Below are 9,234 nucleotides of genomic sequence, written 5' to 3'. Positions count from 1 at the left end.
CAGGGACGTCCCCCAGGGAACAGTGGTCCTTCCTTGCAAACACACACACTGAAAAGGCACCTAATGAATCTGGCTCCATTTTGATCTTTGTTGACAACTGGAGTCTGACGTGTTTCATTGCCTGGCTTATTTCACTTAACATAATGCTCTCCAGATCCATCCATGCTGCTGCAAATGATCATTACAAAAAGGTGCACAGGCTCAGGGACCAGGGATGCCTTAGGGTGGTGTCCTTCCAGAACTACAGCCAGATTCCCAAAAAGAGCATTGAAACCAGAAACAAGCCATCATGTCCAGCGGGAAAAGTGACTTCTGCGTATTTAGAATGGTTACCTTTAGAAAATGTTTTTTACATGAATGTGTTCCCACTGGTGATTCAACCACGCTCTGAGGTGAAGATAGTGACTTGAGCTGAAGTTATAGTAACTTCCATCTTGTATATAAAAAACTGCTGTTTGAAATTCTCTGCTATTGTTAGATAAACCCTTGTTCTGTAAATTCTGTCATTATAAACTCTGTCACTTTAAGACAGTCTTTTATTCTGTAAAATGAATATTTTAGTTCAAATAATAGAAAAAGATAAACTTAACTGTCTGACCTTGCAGGCAAGCCATCAAATGTAATAAAATAATATAGATAATAATTCCCATATTTTTATGCAAAGTACTGGTTCATTATGTATTCAAGGTTACAACTGTCTGTAACAATAACTCTCACAGTGTTCTTTGTAATATCTGCAAACAAAGAGGCTCAAAAAGTATAAATATGGCAAACTTCCTATATATGGTGCTCAGAGATTTGGAAGAGACACCTGCCTCTGGGCTGCACGAAAATAAACAACTCCTAATTAATTGGCTTATTAAGGCATCTTGTATCTCATTTGTTGACTTACCATACAACAGAGCCACCCCTTACTTGTGGTTATCTTGTAGGCAGTTCCATAGACCTATGCAGAGCAAGGAGATGGGCCAGGCACAGAGGTCACCAGAGTGGAAGGCCCAGGTGTCCAGCAATGGGCAGTCAATTGTAGGGTGGGACCTTGTCCCCAGGGTGACTTTTCCTCCTGTAGCTCCAGGCCCAGATAAGCAACAAAATGCCAGGGCTGACATCAGGACCAGCTGCATTGAATAATGACCCCCTGCCCTGGGTCAGACCAATCAATCAGTGGAGGCCACATCCCTGAATGGACACACCTGGAAAGCTACAGAATATTCCATTCAGATATTCCCCAGGGACCTCCCCTGAAATCTCCACCCTAAAACCTTTAGGAAGGAGGACCCAGTGCCCTCTCCCTCCAGGGAGCACACCTGTACCTTTGCCTTCCCTTCCATCTCCTCCCCCAGGCAGGTTACCATTAGCTTGCACTCCCAAGCTCTAAGGGCGCTTCCTTTACCTCCATAACTCATTTCCTAACGACATTTCCTCTAAGAATTACTTCTCACACCTCTGTCATTTACCCAGTAAATGTTCTCTTACACTTTGGGTCTTGCTCTGAATTGTTTTCGAGCCAGAATCCAAGTACCCCAGTTGCTGAACCCATGTTTGGTCTGAGCCCAGTCAGACACCTGGTGCCATTCCTGTTGCCTACCACAGTTACACTGTTTAATCCAGAAATAACAAGATTTATCAGAAAACTGGGTTCTATCTGTCAATATAAGAATCATTCAAATCTAAATGAATTTTTGTGAGTTTATTGTCAGGAAGCAAAACGTCAATGGATTGAGATATTGTTCCAGGGAATGGCAATTTTGTACCTTATCTATAATAATAAAAGCATAATATGCTAATTAGACCAGATGTCCTTCTGGAGGAAGCTGGTGCTGAGAGGAAAGCCAGGATCCTAGGTCCCGCAGGAGGCCAGGGGGAAGCCCAGGACCCAGGTTCCAGAGGGAAGTCGGTGCCAGCAGCCTGGGGAAGGAAGGCCTACTCTTGTACCAATTTTATTAATTCGGCCTCTAGTTTTATATATCACAATCAGAAGAGAAGATCCAAGTGGGTTACATGAAATCCATTGGTGATACATTAGGGGGTACGAGCAGGTGGTTTCTGTAGTCTCCATCATGACAAACACAAGGGCCAGAATAGAGTTAGTGTTGCTGCATCCACCTGCACCATGGAAACCATGAGGTCTCAAGACTCACCCTACAAGATGATCTTTTCATCAAAGAGCTCCACTGAAAAGGCACAAGGAGTTCCTTGTATGTATAGAGAGATTTTCCCCGTAGCCTTGGCATATGGCCCTAATGGAAAGAGTCACACACGGTTCAAGCAGCTGCTCTGTGGGAGGGTCACTGAGAAGATGCCACAGCTGGTCAATCAATGAGCTATAACTGGGCAATCAGATTCCTTCCCCCCACCCCTGTCCTTGGGATATATGTTCTGCCCACTGATGGAGAACTAAGGGCCATTCCAAGGACGGAGGTTTGAGAGGACAATGTGTTGCTGACCCCATCTGACCGGGTGACCCAGTGAAGGCTTCTAAGTAAACTTTGAAGATTCTGGGGGGCAGTGTGGAGGTCTACTGCTCTCATGGCCACCCAAGACCTCCCTGGTATGCAAGTTCCTTTGCTTATTAGAACGGCCACTTAAAAATCTGGAGTGGTCTGTCTCTTTTTTTTTTTCTCTCTTGGTGGGATGCTACTTCCCTGATGGGGACTACAAGCCGTGTCTTTATTTTATAGCAGATGCCACGAGGCAACGTGAGGGCGTGGTCAAGATGTTTACAACATTCTCATGGGTTTCAGTTTTACTCAGCTACATGCACCTGATCAAGCTTTGTTTACTTGCAGCCTATATCGCTTAGGCACGTGGGGCCACTGGTTCGGACCACAGGTTCAAGCTTACAACTACAGCTGTTGGCTACAATTGTGCTGGGAGGGCTCTGCCCTCCAAGCTGGGACTTGCACGTGGCCACGAGAAGACTGTGCCCTCTCCTCAGTCCAAACACTGTAGCCACGCCCCACAAATCTCCCCCCCCCTTTTTTTTAAACACATCTATTTACATTATCAAAAAAAAAAAAACTCTAAACAAATTATTCAGCATAATCAGAACATCAAAACAAACGTCTGGCTATTAACAACATCATAACACAGCAATGTTAACACAGCAAGAGAGAACAAAACTCTGGCTATTAATAAAACAAAGCCAATGCAAAACCAAACTACAAACATGTTAACATTTTCAGAATTATTTCTCCAAAATGAAAGTTCCTTTTGCTGCTGAAGTATATCTTATTCAGAGTCCTTAGATTTGGCTGTGCAAGACTTTGAGTAACTTCCACTCTGCTTTTTTACCATCTCCTTGGCCTCAGTCGTCATCTTCTTCAGCTGACTCCACGTTGATACCTTGGTCCCTTGAGTAGTAAGATGCAGCCGATGTAAAGATGTCCTCGATGCAAGGCTGGTCCCCTGGATCCGGCTGCTTGGACGGTTGGCTTTGGGACTGAGCCTGCTCTAGTCCCAGTCAAATCAGCCCCATCCGAGCTGATGGAAGTCGGGTCCCTTCCTCAGCTTCTTTCCTCAGCCACTGCTGCATGGAAACGAGCAGCCCTCGGTCCTGCAGAGCTGGAGACCTCCAACTCTGAGTCTGGACCTAAAGTTCATACAAACAGAAATAACCAAAGCCCAGAAACAATGCAACTGCCGCGAGAGCTTACAATCTAGGCCAGAAATAAAAGTTACTTTCTCAAACAACATCAAACACAGCCATTTTTTGCTGTACAGTAGCTTAACAAGACCTAAGAGATTTCTACCCTTTTTCTTTTTTTATTGCTTAAAGTATTACGTATAGTAGTACATATATCTCCTTTTTTTCCCCGCATTGACCTTTCCCCAGCCTCCCCTACCCCCTGTCGCATGCCCTCATCCCCCCCCCCCCCGCAGTGTCTTGTGTTCATTGGTGTGCTTATATGCAGACATACAAGTCCTTCAGTTGTTCTCTTCCCCCCGACTCCCCAACACTCCCCAGCCTTCCCGCTGGAATTTGACAGTCTGTTCAGTGCTTGACTGCCTCTGTATCTATCTTTTTGTTCATCAGGTTATAATGTTCTTTATTTTCCATAAATGAGTGAGATCGTGTGGTATTTTTCTTTCATTGACTGGCTTATTTCACTCAACATAATGCTCTCCAGATCCATCCATGCTGCTGCAAATGATAAAAATTCCTTCTTTTTTATACCAGCATAGTATTCCATTGTGTAGATGTACCATAGTTTTCTAATCCATTCATCTGCTGATGGGCATTTAGGCTGTTTCCAAATCTTAGCTATGGTGAATTGTGCTGCTATGAACATAGGGGTGCATAAATCCTTTCTGAATGGTGTTTCTAGTTTCTTGGGATATGTTCCTAGAAGTGGGATTACTGGGTCAAATGGGAGTTCCATTTTTAGTTTTTTGAGGAAACTCCATACTGTTCTCCACAGTGGCTGCAACAGTTTGCATTCCCACGAGCAGTGCACGAGGGTTCCTTTTTCTTCAAATCCTCGCCAGCACTTGTCGTTTGTTGATTTGTTGATGGTAGCCATTCAATGTTTCTCTCTCATATTACCTCTTTATTTTATAGGATAGATAAGATATTATTTCCCAGAACAATATCTCAATCCATTGACATTTTGCTTCCTGACAATAAACTCACAAAAATTCTCCTGAGGTTTGAAGGATTCTTACATTGACAGATGGAACCCAGTTTTCTGATGAATATCATTATTACTGGATTAAACAGTGTAACTGGTAGGCAGCAGGAATGGCACCAGGTGTCTGACTGGGCTCAGACCAAACATGAGTTCAGCAACCTGGGTAATGGTTCTGGCTAGGAAAGAACTCAGAGCAAGACCCAAAGTGTAAGAGAACATTTACTGGGTAAGTTACAGAGGTGTGAGAAGTAATTCTTAGAAGAAATGGGCTTAGGAAAGGAGTTAAGGAGGTAACGGAAGGGCCCTTGGAGCTTGAGAGTGCAAGCTAATGGTAACCTGCCTGGGGGAGGAGATGGAAGGGAAGGGAAAGGTACAGGTGTGCTCCCTGGAGGGAGACTGCACTGGGTCCTCCTTCCTAAAGGTTTTAGGGTGGAGATTTCAGGGGAGGTCCCAGGGGAAGATGTGAATGGAATATTCTGTAGCTTTCCAGGTATGTCCATTCAGGGAAGCGGCTTCTACTGATTGATTAGCCGGCACCAGAGCAGCGGTCATCCTATATAATCCTATATAATAAAGAGGTAATATGCAAATTGACCATCACTCCAGCACACAAGATGGCCGCCCCATGTAGTCAAAGATGGCTGCCCCCATTTGGACACAAGATGGCCACCACAAGATGGTCTGCAGAGAAGGGCAGTTGTGGGCAACCAGGCCAGCAGGGGAGGGCAGTTGGGAGAGACCAGACCTGCAAGGGAGGGCAGTTGGGGGCGATCGGGCCTGCAGGGGAGGGCTGTGGGGGGGGTACCAGGCCTGCAAGGGAGGGCAGTTAGGGGTGACCGGGCCTGCAGAGCAGGGCAGTTGGGAGGGACCAGGCCTGCAGGGGAGGGAAGTTAGGGGCAACCAGGCTTGTGGGGAAGGGTAGTTGGGGGCGACCAGGCTGGCAGGCAGAAGTGGTTAGAGGCAATCAGGCAGGCAGGCAGGCAGGCAGGCAGGCAAGCGATTGGGAGTCAGCAGTCCTAGATTTTGAGAGGGTAGTCCCAGATTGGAGAGGGTGCGAATTTCGTGCAACGGGCCTCTAGTTATTTAATACAGCTGCTCCTGATGTCAGCCCTGGCATTTTGTTGCTTATCTGGGCCTGGTGCTAGAGGAGAAAAAGTCACCCTGGGGACCAGGTCCCACCCTACAATTGGTTGCCCATTGCTGGACATCTGGGCTCTCCACCCCGGTGTGACCTCTGTCCCTGGCCCATCTCCTTGCTCTGTGTGGGTCTGTGGAACTGCCTACAAGATAAGAACAAGTAAGGGGTGGCTCATGACCTCAGAGGAGGGTGGTTGAATCACCAGCAGGAACACATATTTTTCATGTCAAAAACATTTTCTAAAGGTAACCATTCTAAATACGCAGAAGTCACTTTTCCCGCTGGACACGATGGCTTGTTTCTGGTCTCAATGCTCTATTGGGAATCTGGCTGTAGTTCTGGAAGGACACCACCCTAAGGCATCCCTGGTCCCTGAGCCTGTGCACCTTTTTGGCAAATGCACACGTCAGAGCACCTTTTTGGCAAATGCACACATCCCTCAAGAGAGATGCCCTAGTCCCACCTCAGGACTCCCAGGAGCAGGCCCTCCTGGTGGCTCCACCATGCTGAGGTGAGGGCAGAATCCAGGACAGACTGAGTTGGGTGCTCAAGGCTGAGTGCCACTCCACCCACCTTCCCCCAAGCCTGATGGGCACCTTCCCCTCAAGGGAGACCCCGAGCCCCGCCTGCCTCACACTTAGTGGGCCTGCCCTGCAGAGATCAGGTTCCTGGAGAATCTGGCACAGACTGAGCTGTGTGACTCTAGGTCTGGGGCCATTTTTCCTTCCCAGGCACCACCTGTACAGAGTCCTCCCTTCACATCGTCAAATTTTGTTTTGTTTGCGCCTGATGAGCTGCTGGCCTCATCCTAAGGACTTCCTAAGGCTCTGCCCCACCAAAATGGTGTGGAACATCCAGTGGTAGTGGCTAGACTTGGTATACACTGGGACATTTGCTAAGAAATGATGAACACTGTATATGGCGGTAACAGGAGAAACAGTGCTGGAGGGACCAGCATATGTGGGCAGTGAGTCTAAAGTGGCACTTTTCTATTTCACAGGTGTGCTGCAAATACACGCAGAAATTTACATGCTCTATTTTTAACCATTCTAGAATTTAATTCCTTTAAATAGTAAGTTTAACTCTGAAAATGTATTGAATTTTCAGAAATTTACATACCGTTCTAAAAGTTACATACAGTTCAACTACAATAAAAATTCAATGATGTAACCATTTTTAAGGTTCTCTAGAGCAAGCATGTCAAACTCAAAAGCTAACACAGGTCGAATAAACAAGGTTTAAATTTATGTGGGCCACAAAGGAACAAAAGCTTCAATTTTCATAGAAATGTAGGTTTATTTTGATAGAGACATGCTGAATACAAAGGGCTTTAATAAATGAGTAATCATTAACATAAAATAAAAGAATATTTTAATAAAATGTTTTTTCTTGAACATTAACTTAGCAGACACTGAATAATTGCACAAATTAATAAACATTAACACAAATGAACCTATTTTTTTTTGTTCTCCAAAAGTGAAATATTTCCTGTTGCGCACACCAAACAAGTCAGTCTAAGACTATTGATGAGGCAATCGGCTGCTAAAATATTCGCTGCCAGTATTAGTGGAGAGAAATGGTGCACCTGAGCTTAAGGGAAATGAATACACCAAGATTTAAGTAATCAGTCATTTGTGAACATTGTAGTTCGTTATTTTTATTTATTTCAGAGAAGAAGGGAGAGGGAGAGAGAGAGAGAAATATCAATGAAGAGAGAATCATTGATCGGCTGCCTCCTGCATGTCCCCCACTGGGGATCGAGCCCACTGTCCGGGCATGTGCCCTTGACTGGAATCGAACCCGGGACCCTTCAGTCTGCAGACCAACGCTCTATCCACTGAGCCAAACCAGCCAGGGCTGTAGTTCATTATTAATAACTGGAGGCCCAGTGCACAAAATTGGTGAACGGGCAGGGTCCCTAGGCCTGGTGGGCGATCAGGGCCAGCCAGGGCCTTCCTTTCCTGGCTGCCAGCTGCTAACCAAGCCCTTCTTTCATTTCACACCACCCCCTGGTGGTCAGTGCATGTCATAGTGAGTGGTTTATCTGGTCAGTCAAATTCCCCAGGGGACAATTTACATATTAGCCTTTTATTATATAGAACTAGAGGCCTGGTGCACGAAATTCCTGCACAAGGGTGGGGGTGTCCCTCAGCCTGGCCTTCACCTTCTCCAATCCGGGACCCTTTGGGGGATGTCTGACTGCCTCTGCCAATCCAGGACCACTGGCTCCTAACCTGCCTTCCTGATTGCTCCTAACCACTCTGCCTGCCTGATCAGCCTAACTGCTTCCCTACCAGCCTGATTGCCCCTAACTGCCTCTGACTCAGCCCACACCTGGGACCCGGGCTTCCCTCCCTCTGGCTGGCCACAGGCACCCAGGACCCAGGCCAGCTTCGCCTGCAGGAGACCGTGGGTGGGTGGCATTACCCAGGCCGCAGCTGCAGGCACCTGGAATCGTAGGGCAAGTGGCTTGTCCCCCTCCCAGGCCGCAGGTGCAGGCACAGCCACTGGCTCCCAGGACCGTGGGGCAAGCGCTTGTCCCTCTCCTGGGCTGCTGGCATCCGGGACTGCAGGGCAGGTGGCTTGTCCCTTTCCCAGGCAGCAGCCTGGTTGGTCCCCATTCCATTCTGGCGAGCTCATTTGTGCCTGGCAGGTTCCCATTTTTCTCTTGCAAGCTCATTTGTGCCTGGCGGGTCCCCATTCCTCTCTCCCCAGTGTTCAGTGTCTGAACAGTTCTGGCACGAGGGCCTGAGGGCATGATGACCATTTGCATATTATCTCTTTATTATATAGGACTAGAGGCCCGGTGCACAAAATTTGTGCACGGGGGTGGGGGGGTGTCCCTCAGCCCAGCCTGTACCCTCTCCAAATCTGGGACATCCCTCTCACAATCCAGGACTGCTGGCTCTCAACTGCTTGCCTGCCTGCCAGCCTGATCACCCCCTAACCACTCCCATGACAGCCTGATTGCTGTCTAACTGCTCCCCTGCCAGCCTGTTTGCCCCCAACTTCCCTCCTCTGCCAGCCTGGTCACCCCTAACTGCCCTCCCCTGCAGGATTGGTCACCTCCAACTGCCCTCCCTTGCAGGCCTGGTGCCTCCCAACTGCCCTCTCCTGCTGGTCATCTTGTGGTGGCCATCTTGTGTCCACATGGGGCAGGATCTTTGACAACATGGGGGCAGCTATATTGTATTGGAGTGATGGTCAATCTGCATATTACTCTTTTATTAGATAGGATAGAGGCCTGCTGCATGGGTGGGGGCCAGCTTGTTTGCCCTGGTGTCCCGGATGAGGGTGGGGGTTCCCTTGGGGCATAGGGTGGCCTGAGCGAGGGGCCTGTGGTGGTTTGCAGGCCAGCCACGCCCCCTGGCGACCCAAGCGGAGGCCCTGGTATCTGGAATTTATTTACCTTCTACAATTGAAACTTTGTATCCTGGAGTGGAGCCAAGCCTCCTGCTCACTCCG

Source organism: Eptesicus fuscus, chromosome 6, assembly GCF_027574615.1.
Source record: "Eptesicus fuscus isolate TK198812 chromosome 6, DD_ASM_mEF_20220401, whole genome shotgun sequence".
Classification (NCBI taxonomy): domain Eukaryota; kingdom Metazoa; phylum Chordata; class Mammalia; order Chiroptera; family Vespertilionidae; genus Eptesicus; species Eptesicus fuscus.
The sequence above is the reverse complement of the archived record's forward strand: the minus strand, read 5'-3'. Positions refer to the sequence as shown.